This window comes from Pseudophryne corroboree, chromosome 10 (genome assembly GCF_028390025.1).
Source record: "Pseudophryne corroboree isolate aPseCor3 chromosome 10, aPseCor3.hap2, whole genome shotgun sequence".
Classification (NCBI taxonomy): domain Eukaryota; kingdom Metazoa; phylum Chordata; class Amphibia; order Anura; family Myobatrachidae; genus Pseudophryne; species Pseudophryne corroboree.
In genome coordinates, this window is record NC_086453.1 from 178530684 (window position 1) to 178542885 (window position 12202).

Genomic DNA, 12202 nt, shown 5'->3' on the forward strand with positions numbered 1-12202 from the left:
ATAGTTCTTACTCCTCTACGTCTTATAATTCTCAGTACCTTGGGTATGAGAAGCAGAGGAGGGAACATATACACTGACTGGTACACCCACGGTGTTACCAGAGCGTCCACAGCTTTTGCCTGAGGGTCTCTTGACCTGGCGCAATACCTGTCCAGTTTTTTGTTCAGGCGGGACGCCATCATGTCCACCTTTGGTCTTTCCCAATGGTTCACAATCATGTGGAAGACTTCCCGATGAAATCCCCACTCTCCCGGGCGTCGGAATGAACACTGCTGACAGTGCTATCACCTGATTTTCCGCCCAGCGAAGAATCCTTGCAGTTTCTGCTATTGCCCTTCTGCTTCTTGTGCCGCCCTGTCTGTTTACGTGGGCGACTGCCGTGATGTTGTCCCACTGGATCAATACCGGCTGACCTTGAAGCAGAGGTCTTGCTAAGCTTAGAGCATTGTAACTTGCCCTTAGCTCCAGTATATTTATGTGGAGAGAATTCTCCAGACTTGATCACACTCCCTGGAGACAGGGTTATCCGCTGATGCATCTGAAGATGCGATCCGGACCATTTTTCCAGCAGATCCCACTGAAAAGTTCTTGCGTGAAAACTGCCGAATGGAATCGCTTCGTAAGAAGCCACCATTTTTCCCAGGACCCTTGTGCAATGATGCACTGACACTTTTCCTGGTTTTAGGAGGTTCCTGACTAGCTCGGATAACTCCCTGGCTTTCTTTTCCGGGAGAAACACCCTTTTCTGGACTGTGTCCAGAATCATTCCTAGGAACAGCCGATGTGTCGTCGGAAACAACTGCGGTTTTGGAATATTTAGAATCCACCCGTGCTGTCGTAGAACTACTTGAGATAGTGCTACTCCGACCTCCAACTGTTCTCTGGACCTTGCTCTTATCAGGAGGTCGTCCATTTTCTTTGAAGAAGAATCATTTCGGCCATTACCTTGGTAAAGACCCGGGGTGCCGTGGACAATCCAAACGGCAGCGTCTGAAACTGATAGTGACAGTTCTGTACCACGAACCTGAGGTACCCTTGGTGAGAAGGGCAAATTGGGACATGGAGGTAAGTATCCCTGATGTCCCGGGACACCCTATAGTCCCCTTCTTCCTGGTTCGCTATCACTGCTCTGAGTGACTCCATCTTGATTTGAACCTTTGTAAGTGTTCAAATATTTCAGATTTAGAATAGGTCTCACCGAGCCTTCTGGCTTCAGTACCACAACATAGTGTGGAATAATACCCCTTTCCTTGTTGTAGGAGGGGTACTTTGATTATCACCTGCTGGGAATACAGCTTGTGAATTGTTTCCAATACTGCCTCCCTGTCGGAGGGAGACATTGGTAAAGCAGACTTCAGGAACCTGCGAGGGGGAAACGTCTCGACTTTCCAATCTGTACCCCTGGGATCCTACTTGTAGGATCCAGGGGTCCTGTACGGCCCCAGCGTCATGCTGAGAAACTTGGCAGAAGCGGTGGAGGCTTCTGTTCCTGGGAATGGGCTGCCTGCTGCAGTCTTCTTCCCTTTCCTCTATCCCTGGGCAGATATGACTCTTATGGGGACGAAAGGACTGAGGCTGAAAAGACGGTGTCTTTTTCTGCAGAGATGTGACTTAGGGTAAAAACGGTGGATTTTCCAGCAGTTGCCGTGGCCACCAGGTCCGATGGACCGACCCCAAATAACTCCTCCCCTTTATACGGCAATACTTCTTTGTGCCGTTTGGAATCTGCATCACCTGACCACTGTCGTGTCCATAAACATCTTCTGGCAGATATGGACATCGCACTTACTCTTGATGCCAGAGTGCAAATATCCCTCTGTGCATCTCGTATATATAGAAATGCATCCTTTAAATGCTCTATAGTCAATAAAATACTGTCCCTGTCAAGGGTATCAATATTTTTAGTCAGGGAATCCGACCAAGCCACCCCAGCTCTGCACATCCAGGCTGAGGCGATCGCTGGTCGCAGTATAACACCAGTATGTGTGTATATACTTCTTAGGATATTTTCCAGCCTCCTATCAGTTGGCTCCTTGAGGACGGCCCTATCTGGAGACGGTACCGCCACTTGTTTTGATAAGCGTGTGAGCGCCTTATCCACCCTAAGGGGTGTTTCCCAACGCGCCCTAACTTCTGGCGGGAAAGGGTATACCGCCAATAATTTTCTATCGGGGGAAACCCACGCATCATCACACACTTCATTTAATTTATCTGATTCAGGAAAAACTACAGGTAGTTTTTTCACACCCCACATAATACCCTTTTTTGTGGTACTTGTAGTATCAGAAATATGTAACACCTCCTTCATTGCCCTTAACAAGTAACGTGTGGCCCTAAAGGAAAATACGTTTGTTTCTTCACCGTCGACACTGAAATCAGTGTCCGTGTCTGTGTCTGTGTCGACCGACTGAGGTAAATGGGCGTTTTAAAGCCCCCGACGGTGTTTGAGACGCCTGGACAGGTACTATTTTGTTTGCCGGCCGTCTCTCTTGACATTATCACGTAATTCCTTGAATAAGCCATCCATTCCGGTGTCGACTCCCTAGAGAGTGACATCACCATTACAGGCAATTGCTCCGCCTCCTCACCAACATCGTCCTCATACATGTCGACACACACGTACCGACACACAGCACACACACAGGGAATGCTCTGATAGAGGACAGGACCCCACTAGCCCTTTGGGAAGACAGAGGGAGAGTTTGCCAGCACACACCAAAAACGCTATAATTATACAGGGACAACCTTTATATAAGTGTTTTTCCCTTATAGCATTTTAATATATATAGTCATATCGCCAAATAAGTGCCCCCCCTCTCTGTTTTAACCCTGTTTCTGTAGTGCAGTGCAGGGGAGAGCCTGGGAGCCTTCCCACCAGCATTTCTGTGAGGGAAAATGGCGCTGTGTGCTGAGGAGAATAGGCCCCGCCCCCTTTTCGGCAGGCTTCTTCTCCCGTTTTTCTGAGACCTGGCAGGGGTTAAATACATCCATATAGCCCCCAGGGGCTATATGTGATGTATTTTTAGCCAGAATAAGGTACTATCATTGCTGCCCAGGGCGCCCCCCCCAGCGCCCTGCACCCTCAGTGACCGCTGCTATGAAGTGTGCTGACAACAATGGCGCACAGCTGCAGTGCTGTGCGCTACCTTATGAAGACTGAAAAGTCTTCTGCCGCCGGTTTCTGGACCTCTTCACTTTTCGGCATCTGCAAGGGGGTCGGCGGCGCGGCTCCGGGACGAACCCCAGGGTGAGACCTGTGTTCCGACTCCCTCTGGAGCTAATGGTGTCCAGTAGCCTAAGAAGCCAATCCATCCTGCACGCAGGTGAGTTCACTTCTCTCCCCTATGTCCCTCGATGCAGTGAGCCTGTTGCCAGCAGGACTCACTGAAAATAAGAAACCTAACAAAACTTTTACTCTAAGCAGCTCTTTAGGAGAGCCACCTAGATTGCACCCTTCTCTGCCGGGCACAAAAATCTAACTGAGGCTTGGAGGAGGGTCATGGGGGGAGGAGCCAGTGCACACCACCTGATCCTAAAGCTTTTACTTTTGTGCCCTGTCTCCTGCGGAGCCGCTAATCCCCATGGTCCTGACGGAGTCCCCAGCATCCACTTAGGACGTCAGAGAAATTATAATTATTATTCCTGCAGAGAGAAGTACCAGCGGTCCTCCTCTGTGGAGACCCTTCACCACAGATGTAGCAGCATAATGGTAAGAAATTATTAGAACACCATGGACTTTGCTGATATCATCATTTACTTTTGCATCTTACACAGATGATAATAAATGGTCTATATGAAATTAGGCAATACTTGCATCTCATGCCTGGTAACGGGATAGGTACGAATTACTGGCGGACGTGATGCTGGCTGTTATGATCCTGACAGCAGGATCCCATCTGCCAGAATGCCGGTACTGGGAAGCCCCTTGCTGTGCTCACCTCACTGCACTCGCCGCAGGTTATATTCTCCCTCTATGGGTGTTGTGGACACCCATAGAGGGAGAACAACCTGTGTCGCTGGCGGCATTTCACTACATGTTTAGATTCTGGCCTTGGTATTGTGACCGCTGGTATCCCGACTGGCGGTATTTTATCTGCTTCCCCTGGTAACAAGGTAATGGGACATATAGAATCTGCACATACAGATCACAATTAACAGTATGTACACAATGAGGATGTTCCTACACATTAATGAAGATTACTTTAATGGTCTTAGGCAAAAAAAAAAACCACACACATTCCATCTAGCTTTTTCTTTTGGAACTTAGTGTGCATTTCTATTCTATCACCTGCCCCAGAAATAAGTGTTGAATTGCTGATGTCATGGGCATGAAAGCATATAGTCACAACACCATGTCCTCCAACTATACCTTTTTGGCAGGTACAGTACCTTTTTTTATGGTCTGTACCGATTTTTGGCTCTCCAAACTTCCATTGAAAGTATAGGACAAGCCCTTTACCCGTGGCCACGCCCTCCTTTGTAATTTGTACCGATTTTATGTGTAAAATGTTGGAGGAGGGTATGCAACACATACACTGCATAACCAGAAATGATGATCTAAAAATAATAATAAAAAAAGCATCTGTTCACAACAGTGAGAAACAGCCACACTGCTGACAATTTCCCCCCTCTGGATTCTACAACATTGTGAGCATAGACCTTAATTAAGATTAGTAATGATCTTAATCACGTTTAATGTAAGAGCATTTGGGTCCTAAACCTAAGCCCATAAACCTTATAACAGTTTTCAGAAAACGTACATTTATCTACCCAAAGCACAACAAAATATACTGGTGTGTATAATATATATATATATATATATATATATATATATATATATATAGATAGATGTAAACCTGTGAAAGAAGTCAAGACAAACAAAACCCCCATACACAAAGTACAACAAACAGTCTGTTTAGTATAACCCCACCTAAATAGCTATTACCTGCTCTTATGCCTATGCCATGCAGGTGAGACCACCACCTGGGGGAACTCAGTATAATACCAGAGCTGACTGCAAAATGATCTCCCTCTGATACCAGAAATCAGCGTGAAACAAATGAAAGAGGAAGCTTCACACAGCTGACCGGAAGTGACGCATGGCTGACTGCCATCTTTGACTTGGGCAACCTATTGTCGATTTCCTGTTTCTGAAATATATAGTACCCCAATAAAAGCACAAAGCAAAAAAAAAAATACTAATATTTCATACTGCTCAGAACGATATTGATCCTTCAATAGACCGTCAAGTCGTTGAAGATCGCGATAGATAACCATAGTAAAGATGGCAACTCGAGTTCTTTCGGAGTTGATTTGACTGCACCGCTCAGACAACAGCCCATTCGAGCGCGGTGACGTAATGACGTCGTGCTTGCCCCTGTCCATTAGCCCAAGAAACCCTGTATAGAGCTGCCAACGCCCGGTGGAGAGACGGGGAGAGAGTGAGGTAAGTGGTATCTCCGCTTGAGTGGTAGTGGCGGGTGATATTCCCCTCCATTGGGGAATATCACCCATTGGAGATCGGAAGGTGTTTGTTGATGTGCCGCACAGCACCACGTACACTCTGTATCAGTGGCCCGGTACAACCGCCTCTATGGAGAAGCGGCGGTGATGCCGTCCTGTTCTACCGGGGTGTGTCCGCTAATCGTCTGGCTTCCTAAATGCCTAGGCCGCTGTCGTGGTTGTAGTTGTTTGGGAGGTGCCCTTACCTGGGAGTGCTGTACTCCCGTGTACCCTGCAGAGTGGCGGTGCTGAGACAGTCATATATGTGAGTGCACCCACCCTCTTCCTACCTTCTTTTCCGGCCGGGTATCTCGGCCTTGGTGTAGGAAATCAGGCTTTACTCCCATAATCGTCATGATTAGGGTGTCCTGTCCCCATTTCCGGCGAGTATTATTTATTACCAGTTATTTATATATTCCGTAGCGCTTTACAGAGAATATTTGCCCATTCACTTCATTCCCTGCCCCAGTGGAGCTTACAATCTGTTACCTACCACACGTACACACAGACACATTCACGCTAGGGTTAATCTTGTTGGGAGCCAGTTAACCTACCAGTATATTTTTGGATTGTGGGAGGAAACTGGAGTACCCGGAGGAAACCCACGCAAGTATGGGGAGAATATACAAACTCTGCACAGTTAGGGCCATGGTGGGAGTCGACCCATGACCTCAGTGTTGTGAGGCAGTAATGCTAACCATTACACCATCCGTACTGCCCAGAGTATGACCCTGGTATCTTCACATTTAACGGAATCTAGTTTCCAGTACAGAGCAAAATTAATTTTTAAAAGGACTGTCCATGAACCTGGGTGAGGAGTGCATAGGCAGGGCTGGTTCTGGACCAAGTGGTGTCCAGGGTGAAAATATCTATTACAGTACAGTTACAGTATGACATGAATTACTCCCAATCAGTAACACTGGATGGAAAACAGACTTTTTCAAAAATTAGGTAGCAGGCATTCAGCAACTCCTATAATGCTTCAGCATTGGTTTTCAAACTCTGTCCTCAGGACCCCACGCGGTTCACATTTTCCATGTCACCCAGCAGGTGACCTGCAAAACATGAACCGTGTGGGGTCCTGAGGACCGAGTTTGAGAACCTGTGGGATAGAGGAAATGTAAGACTATATAGATTTCTCACCATTACTAACTTTATCATTAGTGCACTTGAAATATTCTTGAGACTCCACCGCAACTGCTCTGGTTGCCAGAAACAGTGTTCTCCTTTGAACTGTGGATGTATTCAAGGGCTGGCACAGCTCACTGGATGCTGAGACCTAGCTGAGCTCCTCCTCTCCCCTTGCTACTCGTGAATATAGGATATGATGTCATCAGGCCTGACATTCTGAGAGGAGGATTCTGGACCATACTCCATTACATCCTGGTGGTGGGCAGCAGTGAACATAGCAGTCAGTCATTGACTGTGCTAGTGAAAGGGCTATGCCCCTTCGCGCCAGACTGTGCTGCTGGGATGACTGTCAGTCTGTGCACAGGGTGCCTTTGGTAGGGATGGTCATCAATGGTTTTAGACCAGTATTTAATACTTTCACCATCGATGGCGGATCATCAGTTAGTGTTCCGCCATCGATGGTGGGGTTTGGGGGCAATGGATTTTTACTGTGCACTGCACTGTGCCTGGAGTCAGGGGTAGATAGATGCTGCCATGGCCAGACATACCTCACCTACTGGCTCCACTCATTACTGTCTAGTGCTGCTGGGATACAGTATTGGAGGGGAAGGGAAGGCATAGCGGCTGCTATCAGTCAGCACGTCATCAGCCCTGCCTCCGTCCTCCCGCTCCCTGTTCTCGCTGGCCGCTGTGACTGCTAAATACCCGATGGAGCATTTATTTTTTTGCTCAATTTGGGCGCAAACAGCTGCCAGCACCAGCATTTCTTGATGCCTCCTGAGGTGGCAAGCAGAAACGTGCGAAAAGTGGCTGGCACTGCCGGGTATCATCGGTGTGTTAAAAAAACAATTGAATAGCGCACCCGATCTAGATTGGGCGTGTATAAACAATTGAATAGACCCTCTTGACTATATATGTAGGTGTACTGCTGTTTATATGATGTTGGATATACATTTATCCTAATTTGATCAGATATTTTGGTAATCTATGAAGATCGGATATGTTGGTGAATGAAGGAGCTTCTTGGGGAGATTGGGAAGCAGGGTGGAAATGCAGCAGGGAGGAGGCTGGAGTGTCCTACTGCAAAGCTGTCATCTAGCATCTACAGATTTGTAAAATCTAAACTGTTTCCTTAATAATATATATTCTTATTTGAATGGGGGTTCTTTTGGCTGCTAAATGCGTAAAATCTGCTTGGCAGTAACTGGCATGTTCCCTCCCCTCTGACGTGCATTGATGTTGTCTGTTCCCAAGTATAAACTACATCTGTGGCTGTGCAAGAGCTAATGAAATGCACAGAACTATGACTAGTCTAGATACCAGACTAGCTGTTGTGAAACCCCCAGTATGTATGTAAGCTGTATCCTGTGTTTTGTGGTATGATTTGTTTTGTGAACATCTGTCCTCTTCCCTTCAGTCATTCCATTCTTGCTGGTTCTGTAGGAAGGCTTTAGCATCACTGGAGAATAATGGGCGAGTTTTAGCATTTATGTGTAGTATCTGAAGTAAGAGTGTCATTTTTCCAAGCCCTGCCCAGTGTTACCAGTGTTTATTTCAGTGGGAAAGTAGTTTTACTTTTCATGTGTCATATGTTCAAATATTTGCTTAGCAATTGGAGTAATTTTCCCTGTGGCAGTTCAGGTGTTAATGCTCTGATTTGTCGATGAGCAATTGTTATTGCTCTACGCATTCTTTTCAAAAACTTCAATCAATAAACTATCAGCCTTTCAAATTCCCCTGTACGAGATATGTAACGTTCTATTTCACCATCCTTAAGAAATGTATATATTTACCATATAGGTGCCATTTATGCAATCCCATTAACAGGGGAAACCCCAATTTAAAGCGAGGAGTGCAAGTTGCCGTTGCTGCTGCACGCTGTCACTGGCAAGGGCAGCCCAAGTCCATCCCCATGCAGCCTGAATTTGCTCAAAAGTGCTTGCAGCACCTATGTGGCTGTGCGCACTGTTGTGCGAGTTTGGGCTGCTGTAAAGTAAGGCTATTTCTGCACTGTCTGGCGGTGTGGGGAAACTCCCCACTATGTCCTCCTCCTTCTCTTTTTTTTTTTTTTTTTTTTTTTAAATCTGACACAATTTAAAGCTGTGTCCAAACCGTGATGTTATATACTTCTCTCTCACAATATATTCTAATACTTTAGTTTTCTGGTATATCAGGATATATCTTGTAGTCACTGTACATCATTGTTTATTTATGATTAATACTAGTGTACCAGAAAGCATTTGAATGTGTGGCATTTTAAGGCAATAGGAATTTCATACAAAAGTGTTTGGAATATTTCTGTTAAATTATTGTCATCAATGGGGTCGATTCAATTCGGCAACTTATGAACAGCGCCGGGAATTAGCCCCCGACGCTATTCAATTCAGCTGCTAGTTACCCGCAATTGTCGGGAATTCTTCTCTCATCCCCGGGGGATGAGAGACGAAACCCGACAAAAGTGCTGCCTCGCGGCCGGCGCGAGGCTGATTCTGTCGGGAATCAGCCTCACACTGGGGAGTTAAGTCGCAGAATGCCCGTTCAACCTGTTTAGTCGGTGAGAACGGGCCATCGCCGACTTAACTGGAGCTGAATTGAATAGCGTCGGGAGCTAATTCCCGGCGCTATTCATAAGTTGCCGAATTGAATCGACCCCCAATGTCTGATTTCCAGAAATGCTGAAGATGAACTGTGTGGTTTTTTGTTTTGTTATTTCTCTCTCTCCAGTAGTTTGGGTTTGAGGATGGAGTGGGCCTTAAATAACTGGCAAAGGAAAGTTAAATTGCAGTTGACTGTACAAGCAAACTATAATTGAATATATCTAGATAACTCAATCTTTACCAGCAGTAGACGACCCTTAGCACGTATGACACAAGGTGGCACTTGAAGTTTTGAGTGGTGTGCACAGGGTTTGTCCCCCTTCTCTTTAGGTGCGCTATGTTTGTTCCACACGGGAGAGAGCATGGTGAGTGAAGCGAGCCATGCGAGAGGACACGGTGCACTAATTGGGGTTCCCAGTCATACAAAGAAAACAGCAAAAAAAACATGTCTACCTGATGACCGCCTCAACCTATTTCAGGTGTCGACCAATAGTGGTCGACCTAATAACTGCCGACCCAATGTGCACCACACCCAAGCAAAGCCTGGGCCTCTGGTGAATTGGTCCTGCTTGGCAGTCCATTCACAAAAGAGAATTCTAAAGATGGCTTTGTCACCAGTCTAGAAATGTAATTAATCTAACCTGAGCAAAATAAGAAAATATTTGTATATGTGTAATGGTGGTGAAGATCTGGAGTTTTTTTTTCTTTTTTGCTTGTAACACTGAATGTCTGCACCCAAATTTTGCTTGTCCCTGATCTAAACAGTAGTTATGAGGTGTGTTATGAGGGGCTAGTAGGCAGCATTGTCTGTCTATGCAATTTTTCCTGGGCATCTCTATGGGGTTCGAGGGGGGGAAAAAATTGATCAAAATGGATGTGATTTGCCATTCCAGAATGGCAAATCACATCCATAGATGAGAATTAAGTTCTTTCCTTACAATAAGAAGCATGCCTATTTGTAACCTTGACATGTTTACCTTATGTGATAACTGTACTTGTGAAGAAAGCAAAGCACTTCATCAGTTAGTGACACATCCCAGGGGGTGTGTTAGTTGACAGCTACCTTCCTGTTTTCCTCACTGTGCATATTACTGTATATCCGGTCTTACTAATAATCCATGTTTGGTGACCCGGCTAATGGCATGCATCATTTATGGTCACTGTGATAACGAGACATTTAATTATTTTAGTACAGTATTTCATATCTTTCCATATTTATTTGGACTATAAACAAATCCTATGTGAAACCAGTTAGTAAAAGACAATTTAAACAAGCACTAGGGGTGATTTAATTGTTTTGCAGGCGACATTTCTGCTCGCAGCCTCCCTGTGTGGCGAGCAGAAGTTAGCGAAAAAGTGCACCCAAACAGGACTTTACATATTGTTGGACTACTTTTAGACGGTATTAGCTGCTATTTACTACTAAACCCCTTCTATTTGAGATCTTAAAAATTAATAGACATCCGACCAGAGAAATTAATGAATTGTTCTTTCCTTTTAAATATTATTAATTCAGAAATTATGTACACAGCTTGGCTATATTGCCTTTCGTCCAGCGATGTATCTCTGAAATACGTAAAAAGGAAAATGGGTGCAAAATAGTGAAGCATCTTTCAGTGGAGGCGATTCAGTTAGTATCGCGGGGATGTAGCTCCCAGGTTAAGTGCCCAGATCTATTCAATTGCTCTCGTGTTAAAATCACGTCTAGTGGGTCTTTGCTTGCACCCTTCTCAAGATGCAAGCATTAGAAATGTACATTAATTAGTACTGAAGGGCTAGTCGTGGATTTACCGCATGCGTTAATAGCATAACATCTGGGAGATGCAGTTTACTGCGACTAAGCCCTGGGCATTAGTTTTAATAAAGGCACGTATAGCTGCCGGGGACACAGTTCAACCTTCCTGAGGTGGTGAGCAGAAACATGCGGTAAGTCGACACTGTGGGGTTGATTCAGTTGATCACGAAATTAATAGCACCAGGACGGAGGTACCGGCGCTATTCAATTCCGCAAACTGCTTTGTCCGAGAATTGTCCGTACTTGCGCCTTAAATGGTGTTTAGGCATGAGAATGTACACTCTCCGACGCTTTGCTTAAATAAATGGTAAATACTAGTTCTACAAGACACCACAAATTATGAGACTTTTATGTAATTCCACCCAAATAACTTCTTATTTAACATGTAGGGACCAATTCAGTTGTGGCGAGTGACACCTGCTGGCCGTATTTAGAAATGGACGTCTATTGGATCTATTCAACTGTTACTCTTATAGACACCTATTAGCCGTGACAGTCACATTGTCTCACAGCCTCAGGAGGTGAGAGAGAAAATGTGTTCAAGTCCGTAGTTTGGGCACCCAAACCAGGACTTTGGGCGCCCATTCAGGCCCTTTAGACGGGTCTAGCCTCGCAAAGCAGAGCTGTCAGGATTCCGCAAATGGTAATGGGAGTCTTGATTCATTTTGATAGTCACCCATCGCTATAGACACCCAAGCAGGGGGTGGAGGAAACAATTGTATCTGCCCTAATGTTTTAAAGGTTAATTTGTTTTAATTTCATAGGTTATATTGTAATCCTTATTTATTGTCTTGTGTCCTTTTAGCAGGCTCCTAAATTATTTTGTTCACCCCAATATATAATGGGTTCCAGTGTATAGATAGGTGTTAAATAAACAGACAGTAGTTTGATACCATATTGTTGACAGGTAAAAGGTAGACTATGCTTAAGGTCGACAGGTTCAAAAGGTCAGCATGACAATGGTCAACATGCATAGTCGACAGAAGTTGTGTTTTTATTTTTTATTTTTTCATTTTTGGACTTTTGCTTGCATTACTGTCCATATGGACTTGAAGTGGGAGTAGTAATTTTGGCGGAAGCAAGCCCACGAGGGTATATGTTTGCAATAATTGTGGTCACATGTGTTGAAACAGAAAATGACACCCCAAAATGGAAAAAAAGTTGTGTTGACCATTTC

General features: G+C 45.1%; 2 protein-coding genes across 4 annotated transcripts in view; one reads left to right on the forward strand and one right to left on the reverse strand.

Moving 5' to 3' along the window:
• Positions 1 to 5138, reverse strand: part of AP5B1 (adaptor related protein complex 5 subunit beta 1) — a 65249-nt gene extending 60111 nt beyond the window's left edge. For both annotated transcript variants that reach the window (XM_063942957.1, XM_063942956.1), the window contains exon 1: positions 4946 to 5138. The gene's annotated coding sequence lies outside the window, so the exon portion shown is untranslated. The remainder of the gene's footprint in view (positions 1 to 4945) is intronic.
• Positions 5139 to 5296: 158 nt separating this feature from the next.
• Positions 5297 to 12202, forward strand: part of CDC42 (cell division cycle 42) — a 208867-nt gene continuing 201961 nt past the window's right edge. Inside the window, exon 1 of one of the 2 annotated variants that reach the window (XM_063942959.1) lies at positions 5297 to 5446. The gene's annotated coding sequence lies outside the window, so the exon portion shown is untranslated. The remainder of the gene's footprint in view (positions 5447 to 12202) is intronic. The other variant, XM_063942958.1, reaches the window with a different exon arrangement.